Genomic DNA, 20,692 nt, shown 5'->3' on the forward strand with positions numbered 1-20,692 from the left:
AAGGCAATCAGAAACAGCCACTTTTTACTACTCTGTTTATACACAGTATGTGCTAACATCCCACTGGTCAAAGCAAGTCACACAGGCAAATGAGGGTGGGGGACTGGGGTGGGGGAAGAGGGAAGGAGGAAGAGAAGCTGCAAAGTTACAGGGCAGAGTGTGGATACAGGGAGTACAGGGAGGCCATTAATGGAGGCCATTAGTTATAAAAAATCAATCTACCACAGGCAAATATTTATTGTTTATCATCACCCTGGCAGACGCAGAGAGAGGTTTTACATTTCTATTACCATTTCTCATTGTATTTTTGCCTTATCGCTTGTAAGGCAGAAAAGTAGAGTGAAAAGAATGGCGATTTGGGGAATGCAGACTTTTGGTCCCTGGCTCTGCCACTTCTGGCTGTGTGACCCTGGGCAAGCTCCCTTTATACCTCAGTTTCCCCACTGTAGTAGGACAGCTGACAATTACATAAGCCAGAACATGTAAAAGTACTTGGCTCAACATCCAGCCTCAGCAAACTTCAAACCTTATTTAGATACCAATGTGTTTTGCAAACAGTTGATTTGAATATGTTCAAAAGGGAGAAGAACAGGTCATGTAATAGTAAACCTTCTTTTGCAAAGAAGAATAGTTCCTTTACATAAAGAGCAAAGAACCAGTTCCTTACCAAGAGTTTGGAGTACTGTGGTAGGCAGAAAAAGGGTCCCCAAAAATATTCATCATATGTATACTAATCCCTGGAACCTGTGCTTATACTGCCTTACAGGGAGATATCATTATATCAAGGACCTTGGAATGGGGAGATGACGCTGCATTACCCTGCTTAGTCTAATCTAAGCACATCAGTCCTGAAAAGCAGAGAATCTTTCCTAGCTTGGTGAGAGTATCAGTGTGATGGCAGAGAGACAAGTATTCGGCTGGACAATGCTCGCACTGAAACTGGAAAAGGGGATAAGAGCCTAGGAACACAGGCAGCCTCTAGAGAAGACAAGGAGACCGACTCTCCCCTCAAGCCTCCAGAAAGGAACAGACATCTTGATCTCAGCCAGTGAGACCCAGAAGGGACCTCTCACCTACAGAATTCAAAGAGAATAAATGCGTATGGCTTTAGCTGCTAAGTGTGTGGTTGTTAACAGCAGCAATAGAAATACTCTTATAGTGCTTCTATTAGAGACCAACAATGAGGAAATAGAAAAGTCATACTTGAAACCGTTGAACTAGGAGGAAGAAACTCCGAACTTTAAGAGGTATTAACCAGGAATGGCATAAAAAAATGAAATGCTGTCTGGACATGGTGGCTCACAATTGTAATCAGAGCACTTCAAGAGACTAAGGCAATAGGATCACTTGAGGCCAGGACTTCGAGACCAGCCTGGGCAACATAGTGAGACTCCTGTCTCTTCAAAATATAAATTTTAAAAAAAAAAAATAGCCAGGTGTGGTGACACATGCCTGTAGCCCTAGCTACTCAAGAGACTGAGGCAAGAGAATCACTTCAGCCCAGGAGCTGGAGGTTACAGTGAGCTACAACTGCGCCACTGCACTCCAGCCCGGGTGACAGAGAAAGACCCTATCCCGCCCCCACCCCAAAAAAACTGGGAAGTTGTATTTGATTCTGCTTATGAGAAACAGAGAAAAGGCAGTATTATAGAATAAGCCAATTCATTATCATGAAAAACACTCCACAGGAAGAACAATAAAATCATTATACACAGTATGACCGAGGATCCCGTACCTATACTTCTTAACAAGCTAGTACTTGGGGAAAAGCCACAGTAACAAAATCCTTTCACAAAAACTCTCTGCAGACTTCCTTTAACTGATGGCTACTCCAACTCTGATCACTCCCTCTTTCTTTCTTTCTTTTTTTTTCTTCCTTTCTTTTCTTCTTTTCCTTCCTTCCTTTCTTTCTCTCTCTTTCTTTTTTTTTTTTTGTAGAGGCAGGAATCTCACTTTGTTGCTCAGGCCAGTCTCAAACTCCTGGGCTCAGTCCTCCCATCTCAGCCTCCAAGAGTGCTGAGATTTCAGGCATGAGCCACTGCACTTGGCCTCCACTTTTTCTTAAGATAACATTGACAATAAGGTAATAAGCCCTAGTAATGTGTAGACACACACACTCACATTCAGAGTCCCAATTTGTTGACCTGCATGAGACCATGAAGTGTGCTAAGGGGCAAAAAAAATGTCGATAGAAAGATTAATTTTAAAAGATGAACTCTAAAAGAGTATAATGACCAAACAAAACCTCAAAATCAGGAACATACCTAGGAATCTTTTTAAGCATAGACTAAAGAAGCTAAAGTAACTGGGTGTGCAGAACGCAGGCACACAGGCATATTAGTAGAATCCCCCAAGTGTAGGAGAAGCTAAGCTTGACAGATAAGATCAGAATCACAAAGCACAGAACCAGACCACAGGAAGACAGCCAGCTAACTGCGGAAGCCTCACCTGCCACGGTCGGAGTTCACTGACTCTGCCGCGCTGCCTGCACCCGTGATAGCTCCATGATGCTCCTTCCTTTATTGGAGCTATATGGTTTTTTTTTGGTTTTTTTTGAGGGGTGTGGTTATTTGGAATAAGCCTAGGGGAAAGCAAAAGCAAAAACAAAAAAAAAAACTTTCCCTTGATGGAGCTCACTAGATGTAAGAACTGCAAGGGAGGAATGGTGAACCTGTAGAAATTGATCATATTGACCCAGGAGAATTACATCTGTGTGTAATGTACAGTGAAGACTGTCCACATAACAATGTCATCTTTAAATCTGACAAGCATAATAGCTAAAAATCAAACAAAGGAAGAGGGGGAGAATGTACCATTCTTAGTAACAGAGACTAGAACTTTTTTACAGAGGGAGGCAATTAGATGAACAGAGGGGCTTGAAGCCATGTTTTAAAGGTCTTACACAAGACTGGGGATACCTCATGATGAGTATGACTGGAGAAGGGGACAGAGGGCAACTTCTCTTCCCCTGCATATCCCCACCGGGTAGGGCCTCTAACCCTGGGTGCTCTAAAAAATTACAGGAAAAGGGATGAAGGACATATACTGAACAGAAGTACTAAGAAACATGCCAAAGAAAAACAGAGAGATCACACACAGCATGAGACAGGGACGGTGCTTTCTCTTTGCATCCAAGAAAGAATCGGTCATTTAGAAAACTCCTCACTAGCATGAACGCTTATAAATAACAAACTGAGGTGAAAATAACAGGCAGTTTAAAAAAAAAAAGCAACTACAAGGAGAATGATACCAGATTCCTTTATGTTGAAAGGTAATAGCTTCACATTGAATGAGTAGACAGAATTTGGCCCTGCTTGTGGCAGTGTGTAAACACCTAGCCACGACCCCAGGGCGCTGTGAAGGAACCACAGAAGGCTATGAGCCCAGTCATCTTCTCTACTCTTTGAATCTCAATGAATTTCAATTTCCCAAGGGAAAAGTATTTTCACTAGAGGAAAGCAGATTATTTCAGGGCTGAAAGTAAGGACCAAGGTTTTTTATTTCTAAACATACAAAGATAAACATCCCCCAAGAGAGAAACAAGGAAGGGCTGGTTCTTCTTAGTTAAGCTTTTCAGCTGTCTGCTAAAGAAAGTCCATCGGCAGGGGCAAAAACAACCCGAATGTGTTCTCAAGCTTCTTTTTTAACTTAATAAGGGAATTTCATTTAATTTCTTTATGTTACACTTCTTTTGCCACATGTATAGGATTAAGCAACATTAGGGACTGAACAGATCTTTGGAGCTCATTCAATCCCCTTGGACTTCTCAACCTAACAACTGAGGCCCAAAGTGGTCACATGGGCTGAATTATTGTGTTCTTCATCTACATTTCCCCATATCACTGAGCTTAACTCTTCTGGATGTGCCCTGAACAGGCTTACACTTTAAACTCCTTGGCCAGCCAGGGACTGTTTATTCAGCAGAAGCATTATGAATCAGGAGCAGGAAAGGAAATGGGTGCTCACTGCTATGTCCAACGGGAAGAGTCCACAAAGTACAGTGATCTCAGATTCAGAGGAGCATTTTGTGTAGCCTCTGCTCTCTTTCTAGGATTCCACAGACACTGTGGGAATGTCTTCGCAGGCACTCTTTACTGGAAATGTTAAGGAATAGTCCTGATACCTCTGCCAGGTCACCCCCACCCACCCCATGCTCCTAAAGAAAGGAAATCAATACTGAGAGGAGCCAGGAGCCCTAAGACACAGAGAATTAATAAGAGTAAAATGTAAAATCCAGCCCGGACTGTATTCTTATAATGTCAAACCTAAAAGGTGACATGAGAAAGGGAACCCCTCATTTCAAAGGACATATGTCACTTAGATTCTCCCAGCTGGTGATGGTGGCAAGGAACTGGGCCACACCAACCTGCTCCCCATCACATTGCAAGGTAACGCTGCACGTGAGCACACAGTGGGCTCCAGGGAGGAACAGATGCCCAGTGGCCGTAACATTCTCTTCCTGTATCATCTCTATAAACAAAGCAAGCAGGCACCCATTATCAGCTGTTACCAACCATTCCTGTGGGACAACGGATGAGACATGAGGTCCAGCTTTGCTACTGCTGCCTGCTGGTAAGGCTTTGAGCAAGTCCTTCTACTGAGGTTGCACCTCAGTAACCTCGGCTAGAAAGAGCAGGGACCTCCCTGCGGTACCCCTGGATGTCTATGAAGCCCTCTCTGCTTGGATTGGAAAGAAGGTGCTGGCTAGTACACAGGGCATGCTCATCAGCCTTAACCATTACTCACAGCCCAACCCACACCCGCTCTTGACCTAGACCACCTGGATTCGAATCCTTGCTCTGCCACTCAGTAGCTGTTTGTGACCTTGGCTAGACTTTCTGACCGTGCGATGTTACGGTCTCTCCATAAATAAACTGGGAACAGCAACAGAATCTGCCTCACTGTTGCAGTGAGGATTAAACAAAATACCTGTAGTACAAAAGAAGCATTTGCAATAATGCCAACAGAGAAGATGGATTTTTTTCATCGCCATCATTCCTATTTTCTTGCCCACCTTTTCTTGATATTTCTCCACCAAGACATATAATACAATCTCTATGATGATCACCAACATAACACACTCCTATGAGGGGACCCAGACATGGAAAAGACACAAAACTAACAGAGTGGAAGGCTTTTCTGTGTAGGATACTTATAATTTTTTAAAAAACATTTTACCAGCATGACAGGATTTATAAGCAGTCTGAGCACCGAACAACAACATTAAAGCATGAAGTGCTGGGAGGGTGGGGGTTGCTCACACCTGTAATCCCAGCACTTTGGGAGGCTGAGGCCAGCAGGTCACAAGGTCAAGAGATCAAGACCATCCTGGCCAACATGGTGAAACCCCATCTCAACTAAAAATACAAAAATTAGCCAGGCGTGACGATACGGGCCTGTAATCCCAGCTACTCCGGAGGGTGAGATGGAAGAATCGCTTGAACCCGGGAGGCAAAACTTGCAGTGAGCCAAGATTGTGCCACCGCGCTCCAGCCTGGCGACAGAGGGAGACTCCATCTTAAAAAAAAAAAACAGAAAACATTCAAGCATGAAGTTCAAACACGAGTGGGTGGCACATGTTCCCTCAAGGGCCAGCCACAGAAATCACAAAGGGATGCAAATAAGTGAGGCTGTTATTATTCTAGGGATAACCTTGAAGTGCTGACATTTTAAAAAGTAAAACTATTACAAGCACTAGTAGTTAACTCTTGCTAGTAACAGAAGAACTTGGGTGAACTCACTGAGTGGAGAAATATTCCTTACCCATTACAGGGAGGCGCCCCAGCAAGAGCCAGAGTCCAGCAGGCATTAATGCTAGCCTGGCAGTGAAGGTGACAAAGAGATAGTGCCAGTTTCCAAGATAAACTGCTCCCACCAATCCAGCCACAATAACTTATAACCCTTGCCTGTCCTGATTTTTAAGACTGGACAGAGTCCTGAGAGGAAAGCCCTGTTCCTGTTCCAGAAGACTGCATGTTCAGACAAAAACTGCGGGATTTTGAAGAAATATAAGTGATTCCTCCAACCCGTCCCATGCACACACACAACGCTGCAGATATGACAAAGTCAGGGAAGGGCACGCTTAATTGTGGCAATGAAAAAAAAAATAAAACAAAACAGCCCAAATCGGCAAACACACAGCTCAAGTCCAAACTCCTCCAGCCGAGGACATGGTAAGAGCGCTAAGCCTCCTGGGACCCACCCTGGCAGCTTTCCAAGAGCTATTAGTTTGCATTAACACATAGTAAGAGAAGGTCTGATAAATTAAAAGTGAGGAGATAATTTAGGAGGACATCTTTATACCCAGCACCAGCCCAGTGCACAGCACATGGCAGATGCTGGATAAATGCTCATCGGCAGCCAGCATCAGTCACAACTGTGGATGTTAACACAGGATGTAAAACATGTATAGGGGATACGGCTTAGATGCAAGACTTTAAGGGTTAGAGAGATCTTAATTTCAAAGAGAAATTTGGAAATGTAGCCATCTTCTGGCTACTAAGAGTGACTCTATGCTTCAAAGCAATTATTAACTTTAAAGGCAGCCTGGTAAAACCTGCACTGGCAAGTCCCAAATGCTTATTTATTTCTCACCCAATCTTCTCAATTGTCACCCAAATAGCAATAACCCCTGTATAAAATTATTTCCTCCCTTTTCTTAAGTCTCATCTGAATTACAGCAGTCAAAACTACCCATCAGCCTGTTCACCTGACACCAGGACCCTTCCCCAAACTTTGAAATTCACCATAGGAAACCCCCAGAGACAAAGCTAACAGCACACACTTTCCTGAGGCCTATTATTGTTATAACACAGAATGCCACCCCCAATCACCCCTCCTCTGTGCCTCCTAGGGCCGGGGGCCCAGGACACACAAGGAGGAAGGAAGACAATGAATACCCACTGCTCTTAAAGCCTCTTGAGAAAGAGCAGAGCAGCCACCTGTCTGTATGACCCAGAGAGAGGGAGAGAACATAAACTTTCCAACCCAAATCTTACAGATAACTGCTCTTTGCAGTTTTCCACACATCTCTGCAGGGTACACTAGTCACTGCCTGTCCCCTGCCAAAATTAATCCGAGGATGTCTCTGTAGTGACTTAGATCCTGAGACACGCGGAACACTACGAAAAAGTTGTGTCAAATGTCAGAGTGACACCTAGAACGGTTCCTGGACACTCATACTTCCAAAAGCCTCCCTGTCAGCTAGGGTCACAGGAGATTCCAGCATTTCAACGCTTTTGGAGGCCAGCTGGGCAGAAGGTGGGTTGGTTATTTTTAAACTAAGAAAACTGAATGGGATGAGAGATTATGTGAATTCCTGTGATCTCTTGAGGTCCCTTCCAGCTTCCAGATTCTACCAAAGAATACGGCATATGCACATACATATGCACACACCTCTTTATAAAAATGTATACACATGTGGGAATATATATAAATGAGTACTGCTTTCACACTTCCAAACACTTGAAATGCACACTGCTGGGGAGATCAAAAAGCCAACTTTTTGCAGCAGCAGTTGTAAGCACACACGGTTGCCTCCGGCAGATCTGGGCAGAGCCCTCTCACCCTCCTGCCATTGCAGTTCACCTTCAGACCAACTGGTGGCCGCCTGTGCAGGTGCAAACACTGCAAAGCTCCAAATCAGGACTGCAGATTCCTTTCTCCTAATGACTCCAGTCACTAGTGTCCCAGAGTGAAGAAGGCAGGCTGAAACAAAGAAGGAGACGAAAGAAAAAGCACAAACCCTATACCCAGGCAGAGCCACCCCTGCAGAGGCAGATGCCAGACAGAGCAACTTCCTTCTCCTCTTCTCCCAGTCCCTACAAAGGGTGAAACAGTCACCCTCTTGCCCGTCTCCCATCACCTTGCTTTTTAGGGTCTCTCCACTCAAGGCTGACCACATGGGCATTTAAATGAGCATTTAAAAGAGTGATGGAGGACGGCAAGAGGAAAAAACTAAAAAGCTCTAGAAAGGACAGCTTTGCTCTAATACTGCCAAATAAATCTGAGGATGCCCATCTCAGCCTTGAACAATAGCAGCAAAAATAATTTGTAAGAAAAAAGTGGGGACGGGGGAAGAGGGGATGAAAATTCACTCACGACAGATCTCAGATGCTTTGCCCTTCATGAAAAACTGTTCAGTGATTTTCTCGGATCAGAAAAGGGGGTTCTGATGCAGCCGCAAGGGTTAGGATGTGCATGACACAGGTTATGCACATTGGGTTAACACTGGGGAGTCTCTTGGAGTAAAAACCAAGTTGATCAGGTCCTGACAATAAACTGGGGGCGGGGAGTCAGTTCAACGACCTCGCTTCCCACTCGCATCTCTTTAAAATGAGATGCTACCTCTAACACTTTGGTCTGAGTGTGTTTACAAGCGCGGTGTTGCCATCCACCCGAACCCCACACAAAACTGACTTCACAGACCCAGAAGTACCCAACCTCCCCTAACTGGGCCGTCAAAGCCAAGTACAGAGAGCAGCAACGCCCGGGACCAGGGGTGGCAGTCAGTCCCAGAAGTGCCGGGCCCTAGACCTAATCCAGCCACAGCGCCGGGTTTCCGCAAGACTGAGGAGCCGAGCACGCCGTGGGCGCTCCTTACGCCTCTGGACAATGCAAGCGCCACCCCCTTCCCTCTTCAGCTCTTCCGCGCGACCGCTACAAAACCGCGGCTTTGTGTGTGACAGCAAGTGTGTGCGCGAGCGTCCCTGGGCTCACACACCCCCGTGCACCCCACCTGCTCGCCGCGCCAGGTCCGGGCACGAGGCGGGCGCACAGTGAGCGGGTCCACCGGGCAGAGAGCCGCGCTCCAGGCCTCTGGCCACCCCGCTGCGGGGGGCAGGGACTAACACTCACGCCCCCAATGCCGGCTGCGGGGGCGGCCGGGGAGAGCTGCGCGCAGAGCTCAACTGAGGCGAGGCAGGGGCCGGGGACGAGCAAGAGCCACAGGCAGGAGCAGCGCCCTCCACTCTCTAGCCCCGCCGCCCCCAACTTTGCGAGCCGAGAGCCCGGAGGGGACCAGGAGTGGGCCGAGGCGGCCCGCGACTCGGCAGGAAGTTCCCAGGGCCGCACTGAGCATGCTCTCGGGGAGTGTGTGCGCGGGTGTGGGCTCTGAGCTCCCCGCAGCCTCCTAGACCCGGCAGCAGCGCTGAGCGCGCCGGCGAAATCGCGGACCCGCGGGCCGTCCCCTAGCGGCCGGGGTGCCCCAGGGCCTCCAGAATCCCCTGGCCCGGAGCGCCGGCTCGCCGCATCCCTCCTCCCCAGGAGCTCGGGGCCAGCCTCCCTCCTTTTTCCTTACTCCCCCCTGGCCCACGGCCGAGCCCGCCCTGTGCTCTTGGGTCCCGAGGACCCCGGCCCGGCCCACGCCTGCTGCGTGACCCCACCGGGCTCCTCCGCGGTCCGAGCGCCCATCTGCCATTCCTGGCCGCTCCCCTCCAGCCCGCGCAGCCGGAGCTTCCTCAGGACCGTCTCCAGGAAAGCCTTCAAGCCCTCCAGTCACCGGGCCTGAGGGGTTCAGCCTCCCCGGGGAAGGGCTGCCCGGGGCAGGTGGGCTCCTCAAGGCGCATCCCTGGGCTGCACTCCCGCGTCCTGCAGAGCGGCCGGAGCCGGGGCACCCACGCAGGCGGCAAAGGAGCGGCGGACGAAAGCCCCCGGCCGCGTCGACCCCAGTGCGGGCTCTCCCCGCTCGCGCTCGGTTCCCCGCGCCCCCCGCGGTCCCCTCTGCGCTCATCTCCCCGCGGGGATGGCGAGCTCCGACGCTATGACCCCGACCGGGCACCTCTTACCTCCTTGTTGGGCAGCAGCAGCAGCCGGAGCGCCCGCCGGCCGCCGTGCCCGCGGGGCCTGAGGCGCGGGGTCGCGACGCCCCGAGCCTGCAGCAGGGCTACCTGAGCTGGATCGCGCCCGGGGCCGCCGCTGCCGCGGGAGCCGCAGGGCCGCCGCCGAGCGGGCCGCGGCAGGGACGGTCTACAAACTCCCAGCCCTAGCGGGGACGCGCACGGCGCGTCCACACTCAGCCCCGACGCAGCAGAGACGCTCCTCTAGGGGTTTAGTCGACTGGGGCGGGAGTCTGTCCTCAATTTCTGGCAACCCTCCCCTGGCCGACCTCACCAACTTGTCCCCGCTTCTGGGCTCACGGCTCTAGGAGGCAGAAATTCCGGCCGGGGACGTTCGGCAAACTCCCCGCCCCCGGCCGCACGCTCAGCCAATTCGGAACGCCCCTGCTTCTCAGGGGCCGTAGGCAAACTCTCAACCCTGTCTAGGAGGACTTCGCCCAGCCTCTTTCTGTTCCGCAGCCCAACGGGAGAGAGGAGCTAGCGGGACAGTCTGATCGCGGCCCTAAATAATATTCTAACAAGGTCAGGGGCGGTGTGCAAATGTTGCTATGGCAGTGCATCCTCCGGAGTGGTGTAGTCCAAGCCCCAAAGGACAATGGGCCTTCCAGCAGCGAAGCCCAGTGATGGGGAGACTCTGGCCTCAACCATCTTAGGGGTGCAGGCAACTTAAACGAAACACCCCGAGACTCAGTTTCCTCTTTCGTAGAACGCATTACACAAAGCAATATGTATACTGTCATTTGGTTTTTGTGACCTTGGGCAAGCCACTTAACTATTTGAATTCATCTTTATGAGCATAATAAATGCTGCTTCAGGAGGTTGTTGTGAAGATAAGAAATATATGTGAAATACTTAGCGACATCTGGCACATAGTAGGCACTTAATAAATGAAATCCATTCTTCTTTCTCTGCCCTGCTCCCACTCCCGGATTTTAGAAACACTCTGGATGCACTAGCTGGAAACTGCACTGTTGTAAATTCACAAATAAAACACATCCCATGCCCTGAAGGCACCACAGAGAACATTGACTGACATGACAGATTAAATCCAACCAAGCCTCAGGAGAGAGAGTGCCATATATTTATATCGATAAGCATTATAGTTTCCTTTAAGTAGTATCTGGAATGGAGATAGAGTGGGCTATTGAGCGAGTGGGCTATTGAGCGAGTGGTAGAATCCACAAGATCATAACTCCAGCAAGTTCCAGACCCCATAACTGATCATTACATCCAGATCTCATAAGGGTTCATGTTCAGTTTCCCCTGATCTGCCCGGCAGGACTTCACTGCTACTTCGTTATCCTCTCTGGGGTCTTATTTCTTGGACTTAGGTCACACCCACCCTACTACCCACCCACCCCACCAGAGGCATTTACAAACTAAGGATTATGGAACTTTTAGACCCTAGAAATGATTCAGACCCTCTCCTTCATTTTGTAAGTGAGCTTACGGCTGGTTGAGGTCTCCTGACCCCAGGACCTTAACAGGGCATATCCATAGCCTCTCCTGCACTGAGCAAGCTCTGGCTTTGGGCACCTTATGTCAGTCCTGTCTTCAGGTTTAGCTGGAGGAAATGGCTCTAACGCTTCCTGACCAGATGAGTTCCAAATTATCAGCCACTTGGCTCCTCAGCTATTAGAAACTGTCAAGTCGAGATACTCAAAAGCCACAGGGAAATGTGCAAGGGCAGGATGACTGGTCTTCCCAAGAAAAGACCTTTTGGTGAAATCCCAGTAATGTTCTGAGGCACCTATTTCCCTCAGTCCCTTGAGAGAAAATAGTATCTCTAGCTCTTCTCGAGCACCAGGAGGGAAATAGAAGAATGGTGACATCTGGTGGCCAGGACTTGCTGTACTGGATACAGATCATGCAGATTCTAATCATAATAGATTCAATTTGAAGCCAAGTTCCCACGGGTGGTTAATAATGGTACCACCTGGTTGCCTAGAGATTTTTGAAAGACATCAATCATTTCAACTTTATGAACCCACTGCTATGGAGGATATTACAGATTTTTTTTTGTTTCAGGATATTTTTATAGAAAGTGCATATGTATATAGAGAAATTAAGAACATTCATATGTATACACAAATATGCATCTTCCATACTTGTATTATATATTGTATTTATTTATATAAATGACATACTTTTAATGCCTTTAAGAAAAATTAATACTATCTAAACGGTTTCCCCACAGTTAAGATTACAATTTTGATCATTAATTGCTAAAGGACACTGTTTTAGACATAAGGATGCTTATTAGGATCCAGCTGTATATTTCATCACATCCTCTCAATAAACAGTTCATTACAAACTCAGGAAGAAATAACATAGCAGGATTTCAATAATGAAAGCCCTGACAGCTGATGGCCAAGTCATTCCTGGTAAACAGAGATTCATTTTTAGCATTTCCACCACTTGTGAACAATGGGTGTCAGGTTAGAAAAAGAAAGCTATTTAGGACAATTTCACAACAATGCAACAGTATCTGTTGGTATTGCTAAGTCTACTCTGTGTTGGTTCATTTCCTTTTATATGTCTGTCCCATGTACAGTACTTTAAATAATTGCTCAATTATAAACATAGTAAACACAGCTCTTTACATATAAGCAAGTGTAGTCAGCCCCCTGTATCTGCGGATTTCTATCTGTGGTTAATTGAATCTGAGGATTTAGGATTCTCCAAATCCATGCTCACAGAGAGCGAACTATATATTGTTTTTCAGCATCTCTTAACTAAGCTCTGTGTGAATTATATTTTAACAATTTATGAAGCAGATTTTACCATACCTATTTTATAGAAAAAGAAGCCAAGACTTAGAAAAGGTAAGTAATATACTTACAGGATAGGCACTGTTGATAAGGATCGGAGCCAGGATTGAATCCAAAGGTTTTCTGACTCCAAACCCATAACCTTCCTATTATATCATGCTCCTCACCCCAGATAACCAGGAAGAAAGGAAGATCCATGTAGAAACTACTGCGAAGAATACAATAAATGCTAAAGGGGATATTTACGATACCCTACATAGACCAGGTTTCTTAACCTATTGCATGAAGATTATAAGCAACAAATAACAATTATGTATGTAAACCTTATAAAGCTGGGACCCATGTGGTTCAGTCTAGGAACTGGTCTGTGAAATAAACAAATGGCTTTTTTTTTTTCTGCTCAGGACCTGAATTCTAATGGTTTGAGGAATTGTCCACCATGTAATCTTGGTGCAAGGTAAAACCTCTGAAGATAAAGGTGCTGACCAAATTTTTAGGGCAGCACTGCCAGTGGTGGTGCTCAGTGACTGATGCCATAAGCTGTGATGCCTGGCAGATAGTGATTCAGGTGGCAGCATCTTCACCTTGCTGGTTTCTATGATATGATTTTAGGAGTTCTTGCTATATGCATGTTTCTGGCTTCCCCCTTCTTTTTTCTTTCTTCTTCTTTTTTTGAGACAGGTTCTCTTTCTTTTGCCCAGGCTGGAGTGCAGTAGCGTGATCACAGCTCACTGCAGCCTTGACCTTTCAGTCTCCAAGTGATCCTCCTACCTCAGCCTCCCAAGTAGCTGGGACTACAGGTGCAAGCCATCACACTCGGCTTTTTAATTTTTTTATAGAGATGGGGGGGTGGTCTCTGTGTTTTGTCCTGGCTGGTCTTGAACCCCTAGGCTCAGGTGATCTTCCTTAATTGGTTAGAGGAAGTTTCTGTTGCTTGTGGTTAAGTAGCCTGACTGATACAGACATTTCAATTAACAGGCATAGACCCTAAGGGAAATCAATGAAATCAGGAATAGGTTATCTAGTCTGATTAAGTCTGAGTGTTGAAAGCTGAGCTTCTTTAAAGGTCTTTGTTAAGCTTTTGAGTGACCAAATGACAACTGAGCAATAAGACTCAGGAATAAGATGGTGAGAGTAAGGTGGTTGTTTTTTATGGAGTTGAACAGCTTTTTTTTTTTTGAGATGGAGTCTTGCTCTGTCACCCAGGCTGGAGTGCAGTGGCATGATCTTGACTCACTGCAACCTCTGCTTCCTGGGTTCAAGTGATTCTCCTGCCTTAGCCTCCCAGGTAGCTAAGACTACAGGCATGTGCCACCACGCCAGGCTAATTTTTTGTTTTGTTTTGTTTTGTTGTTGTTTTTTGTTTTTTTGAGACGGAGTTTTGCTCTTGTTACCCAGGCTGGAGTGCAATGGTGCGTTCTCGGCTCATTGCAACCTCCGCCTCCTGGGTTCAGGCAACTCTTCTGCCTCAGCCTCCTAAGTAGCTGGGATTACAGTAATTTTTTGTATTTTTAGTAAAGACAGATTTCACCATGTTAGCCAGGATGGTCTTGATCTCCTGACCTTGTGATTCCACCACCTTGGCCTCCCAAAGTGCTGGGATTACAGGCGCAAGCCACCACACCCAGCCTGAACAACTTTAAAAAAGAGAATTATGAGCTCAAACTCTTACATTCTCAGCTCAAAGTATTATAAACCAGGGCTTTTCTTTGACTTCTAAAACAAGCAGAAAATCTTTTGATTTTTAGCAGCTAGAGGCCAAAGTAAGTGAAAAAAAAACAAATATTAATCTTTTGGATTGCTGAATTACAAAATGACTTGCATTCATAGCCTAATCACTCTCTTATTTGAAACAGAAAGTATTGATTAGAATTCAGTAGGACCCTGAGGATTGAATGGAGTTACACAAGACAATTCAGATGACTTAACTGATGTACTCCACACCCCTCAGGCCCTATGTTGGCTTCCTTTGCCAAATGAAGGCAGTCAGGAGGTTCTTGCTGCTTTGATTGAGATTCTCTAATTACCTGGCTTGAGGGTGTGGCCTTGAAACTTTATACCCTATGCCAAATATTCCTCATTTTCTCTCACTACAAAGCCCAGGACACCTCGAAAGGCCATTTAGAAAGGCAAGCTCTAAAGGAAAAGATTTACCTGTCACAGGAAGTGTGAAATTCTGCTAATTTATAAAAGCAAAAATCTGGGGAATACATGTGGAGAGAAATTCTGAGAATGCTAGCCAAGGAGGAAGAACATGGCCTTAGATCAGGCTGAATGTACCGATATGGAGGCATTAGCAAAGAATCTAGACTCAATGTGTTCACTTGAGCAGTTGGGAGTAGTATTCATCATCTGCTTAGTTGACTGCTGAAGTCTAGACTCATGAAGACTGAAGCAAGCAATAATGCTAGCTGGCACACAGTCACCCTTACTAGGTGCCAAGAGCTTTTCAAAGTGCTTTCATGCATCAAATTGTCTAATCATAATGGTAAACCTATGAAAGACAGATAGTATCATCTTCATTTATAAAAGGAAAAACAGGTATATACAGGTTAAACAACTTTCCACGTGCCACTTGTAAGTGGTAAAGCTTGGATTCAAATCAGATAGCCTGGTTCCAGAGTCTGAGCTTTTTAGGTCTATGCTGTGTTAAATTTATGAAAGTGAGATGCCAGGGATACCTTGCTATGTAAAGAGAGAATCTAAGAATTTAAGAAAATGTTCTAATAGATATATCAAGTGTTAGCTAGTATCTACCACCATATTATGTTCTCTAAGATGCCCCAGAGACACATATTCATCTCAGCACTGAGGAGTCCACTGATGAGGGGAATGCCACATTTTTGGAGAGCTCTGTAGTGGCGTTTCTTTGGAAGACAGACCTCTTAATATAGAGTGTGGCCCTCACTCAGTTCCCAAACCCGTTAACCTCAAGCCCTTCGAATAAAAAAAAAGAGTGGATATACTTGTGGCAGACACCATTGGATTGTCAACCTAAAGCCATTGCAGGTCCCATTTCCTTTGCTCATCCTACTTTGGAGTCTGCAAAAACAGGTATTTGCTTTCTCAGGCTCTACTCTAGTAGTGCGAGGGGGTGGGGCAGCATGTGATCCGGTTCTGGCCGAAGGAAAGTCCACTAAGGCATTCTGGGAAAGATGTTTTGTTTCCTTTAAAAAGAAATGCAGGAGGATTTATAATTGCTTACCCTGAACACCCCTGGACTTCCTGCCTTTGAATGAGGGAAGCCTGGAAGCTCAACAGCCATCATTCAAACGCAAGATATAAGCCAACTGAAAGGCCACTTGTATAATGCAGTACGGAAAGATGAAAGGAGCCTGGGTCTTTGAAGAACCATTTTGAAGCTCCACAACTCTGTAGCTCTAGGCTTCTTGTTACACGAAGTAAACAAATTCCTACTTGTTATGGTATTATTGTTCCACTTTTCTAACACCTATAGCCTAAACACATTTCTAAAAGATCAAGTAACCTTTGAGGAAGGACCCCAAATAATACCACTAATATGTACTATGTATCTTCCATCCAACAATCAGAAGAAATTTCCAGACAGTTCATATTCTTACCCTATATTTGAAAACTTCAAGGAGAATCCAAATACATTTATATAATTGTATATATATTTTTAAGTCCTCTTTCCCTTTCTATCTACGCTGCACTGATCACATGGTACAGCTGCTCCAGTGTTGCATAGGTCTCCAGCTCTCTCCTCTCTCTCCTTCCCCACTGTTTCTATCCGTATGATGTGGACTCCCCAGCCTCTTTCCAGCAACACTGAGGAGGAAGGAGGGGGCATTTGTAATTACAAAATCCCTCTTAGTGACTTCAAATATTCTCATATTAATAGTTGTTATTCCATCACACATTATTTTAACCTTTCAACTAACTGTTGCTACTGTTGCTTATAATGAACATTTCTGTGTTTCCGATCCAATTACTCACTGACTTTTATTTTTAAAGTAAAGACGCTTTCTTTTAGAAGACAGATTGGTCCAGGACAAGGTCAACTCACATTTGAGAATGTCAAATGTTCACAAACTGCATATTTTTAAAATAATGATAATGGTTAAGACAATTTTATATGTAAAAACAGGGGAGCAAGGTTTCTTTCTACAGAAGATTGTATTAATGACCCTATATTAGTCTTCAATTGCTGCTGTAGCAAATTACTTCAAACATAACAACTAAAAATATTAGAAATGTGTTATTTCACAGTTCTGGAGGTTAGAAGTCTAGAATGAGTCTTAAGGACTAAAAATCAATTGTCAGCAGAACTAGTTCCTTCTGGAGATCATCAGGGAGAATCTATTCCTTGCTTCTTCTTATTCTAGAGCTGTGGTACTTATTGGCTCCAGGCAGCATCTCTCCAACCTCTGCTTTTTTTTTTTTTTTTTTTTGGAGACAGAGTCTCATTTTGTCACCCAGGCTGGAGTGACACAATCTCAGCTTACAGCAACTTCTGCCTTCCAGGTTCAAGTGATTCTCCTGCCTCAGCCTCCTAAGTAGCTGGGATTACAGGCATCATGCCCAGCTAATTTCTGTATTTTTTGTAGAGACGGAGTTTCACCATATTGACCAGGCTGGTCTTGAACTCCTGACCTTCGGTGATCTGCCTGCCTCCACCTCCCAAAGTGCTGAAATGACAGGTGTGAGTCACCGTACCCGGCCAAGTGACTGCTTTTTCATCACATTTTGGCCCTCTTGCTGCCCTCTTATAAGGATTCTTATGATATATTTAGGATCTGCATAGGTAATCCAGGATAGTCTCCTGATGTAAAGATCCTTAGCAACCACGTGCAAAGTCCTTTTTTGCCATGTAATGTTCACCAGTTCCAGGGATTACGTTGGGAACATCTTTGGGGGATCATTATTTAGCTTACCACTGTCTGCCCTCTGAATCTCAAAGATTCACATACATTCCATTTCAAAGTACATTTGCCCCTTCACAGTATCCCCCAAAATCTCAACCTATCATAACATCAATTCAAAGTCCAAATTCTCTTTGAATATTACCATTTCAAAAGCCCCAAATTTATTGATCTAAATTATCTAAATAAAAAGCAGGTAAGACTCTGAGTATGATCCATCTAGGGGAAAAATTCCTTTCTACCATTGGACCCATAAAACTAGAAAATAAGTTATCTGCTCCTAAAATACACTATGAGACAGGCACAGGATAACAATTACACATATTCCTATTCAAAAAGGGGAAAATGGAAGGAAGAAAGGAGTCACCAGTCCCAAGCAACTTTTGAAATCCAACTGTGAAAATTCCGTTTCAAAAACTGGGATTAATTCTCCATGGCTCTTGGCTCTACTCTTTTTGAGCCTGAGGCTCTCTCCTCTGAATCATACTTCCTTTTTCACGAAGAGTGCTCATGTTGTAATCTAAATCGTTTTTTTTGTTGTTGTTGTTGTTGTTGTTTATTTGTTTTTTTGGGGGGGGTTTGAGTTGGAGTCTCGCTCTGTTGTGCAGGCTGGAGTGCAGTGGCACACTCTTGGCACACTACACCTCCATCTCCTGGGTTCAAGCGATTCTCTTGCTTCAGCCTCCTGAGTAGCTGGGACTACAGGTGTGTATCACCACACCCAGATAATGTTTGTATTTTTAGTACAGACAGGGGTTTTACCATGTTATCCAAGCTGGTCTTGAACTTCTAACCTCAAGCAATCCACCACCATGGCCTCCCACAGTACTGGGATTACAGGTGTGAGCCACAGTGCCTGGCCAATCTAAGTAGTTTTATCAGCCTGTTTCCTGCCTGTAGAATTTTGGGAATGCAACAACCTATTACAATTTTTGTCTTCTTTTTGTCTCTTTCTGGCTAAGTTGGTGGTGTTGCTGTTAGTATGACATCATCAAGAATCTTGTGGGTCTCCTAAGTATGTCACAGGGATTCAGTCCATTAGATAAGAGGCTCTTCCACAGATCTTTCCTAGATAGCCCCATGAGATGGCTGAAGGAATCCATGAGTCATGTATTTAATTTCCTCAAAGAGCTCTCTGTGTGACAGAATACTGTGACATTTTGCTTCTTCTCAGACACTAGCAAAAGGTTGTCTTGGCCAGCTATGGTGGCTTATGCCTATAATTCTAGCACTTTGAGAGGCTGAGGCAGGATTGCTTGAAATCAGGAGTTCAAGATCAGCCTGGGCAATATAGTGAGACATCATCTCTATGAAATTTGTTTTTAAAGCAACTGTACATGGTGGCATTTGCCTGTAGTCTCAGCTGCTTGAGTGGCTGAGACAGGAGTATTGCTTGAGCCCAGGAGTTCCACAGTGCAGTGGGCCATGATTGCATTACTGCAATTCAGCCTGGAAAAAAAAATTTATACCTGTAGCTTTCTCTCTAGAACACACTTTCCTGACTGTAAATCTCCTAATTTTATCCTTTTTTGCAATCTGCACAAGCTGAGAATTTACAAAATCATTACATTCTGGTTTCTTTTGCTTAACAGTCCTTTCCTCAATTTATCTCTTTCTTCTGACATTTACTGTAAGTTATAGAGAATAAGCCAGGTTGTACCTTCAACACTTTGCTTGGAACTATCCTTAGCTAAATATCCGAGTACATGGTTGACAAATTCTTTATTCCACATAAGTATATAACATGGTTCTACTAATCTTCCTGCCACCATGTAACATGATCCCCTTTCCTCTAGTTTCCAATAGTATGTTCCTCATTTCCTCCTAAGCCTTCACCAACAGAGTGTTTAACATCCATTGTTCTACCAACAGTCTGTTCAGTGCAAACTAGGCCTTCTCTACCCAATTCCAGTGCCACCTCCACATTTGCAGGCATTTGTTACATCAGCGCCCCACTTCCTGATACCACAATCTGTACCAGTTTTCTATTGCTGCTGTAACAAAATTACCACAAACCTAGTAGATACCTTTTGGTCTACATTAAAGACAACAAAACTTATTCTCTTATATTTCTGGAGGTCAAAAGCCTGATATCAAGGTGTTGGAAGGGCTGCCTTCATTCTGAAAGCTTCAGAGAAGTTTCTGCCTTTTTGACTTTTCTAGCTTCTGCAGGCTGTTCTCATTCCTTGGCTCATGACCTCACATTACGTTGTCTTTCTTCTTGCTTCCGTCATCCCATATACTTCTTCTAATTCTGATCTCCTGTCTCCCTCTTAGAAGGACCCTTGGGATTACATTGGGCCCATCCAGAAAATCCAGGATGATCTAGCCATCTCAAGATCCTTCATTTAATCACATCTGTCATGTAAAGTAAATTCACAGGTTCCAGAGATTAGGATGTAGAGATTTTTGGAGTGCATTATTCAGCCTTCCACAAGCCCCAATTCTTCCCTCCTCCTTGGAACCATGCCCTTTGGCATAAAATTTTGCACTGCCCTCTCACTGGTGGGAGAGAAAGAGGGAGTGACTTCCTTTGGCTAATAGAAAGAGGCAGGAGTGATGCCCTCCAGGGATCTCTCCAATTTCCTCCTGCTCTCTTGTTATGAGAAGGCATGGTTTCTTCAGTCTAGCCCTGTGATCCCAAGAGATGGGGTGTCTGGAACAAAGCTGCCCAACCAAACCCAGCTCCGAGTGGAGCCCCCAACTGCTCCACAGACAAGAGAGTAGGCAGATAGTCCCTGCAGCTAACCCTCAATTGTGTGAGAAAGAAATGTTTATTGTTGAATACCATTGATTTTTAGGATGGTTTGTTATGTAGCAATATGATTATTTTATTTGCAAAATAATTTGAAGGTCTAAGGAAGAGCTGCCAATGTTCATTCAATTGTTCTGAATACCTGGAGTCACATGAATTTATACACACACATACCCTTCACCCTTCATTTTATAGCATATCAGACTTAATTTTTAGTGTTTTGTAAAAACTGCCTCCAAAGAAAATATCATCTGGCTGAAGCAAAATGTTTCTGAACTACAGAAGAATCAAAGAAGGCAGAAATCAAAATAGAGAAACCACCCTTCTCAGAATATTGCCAACAGATTAACTTACAGGGGAGGGTGTTTTGCTGAAACAAGCTTCCAAAAGGCTTCTGCAAAGAAAACCTTCAGGTATTGCATAGTCTCTTTTCCCTGATTTACAACT

The 20,692-nt window shown here is 45.1% G+C and overlaps 1 protein-coding gene across 7 annotated transcripts in view; it reads right to left on the reverse strand.

Moving 5' to 3' along the window:
• Window positions 1–10,142, reverse strand: part of MGAT5 (alpha-1,6-mannosylglycoprotein 6-beta-N-acetylglucosaminyltransferase) — a 326,791-nt gene extending 316,649 nt beyond the window's left edge. For all 7 annotated transcript variants that reach the window (XM_054257690.2, XM_008998990.5, XM_078327938.1 and 4 more), the window contains exon 1: window positions 9,786–10,142. The gene's annotated coding sequence lies outside the window, so the exon portion shown is untranslated. The remainder of the gene's footprint in view (window positions 1–9,785) is intronic.
• Between the last annotated feature and the right edge of the window lie 10,550 nt (window positions 10,143–20,692).

Source organism: Callithrix jacchus, chromosome 6 (assembly GCF_049354715.1).
Source record: "Callithrix jacchus isolate 240 chromosome 6, calJac240_pri, whole genome shotgun sequence".
Taxonomy (NCBI): Eukaryota; Metazoa; Chordata; class Mammalia; order Primates; family Cebidae; genus Callithrix; species Callithrix jacchus.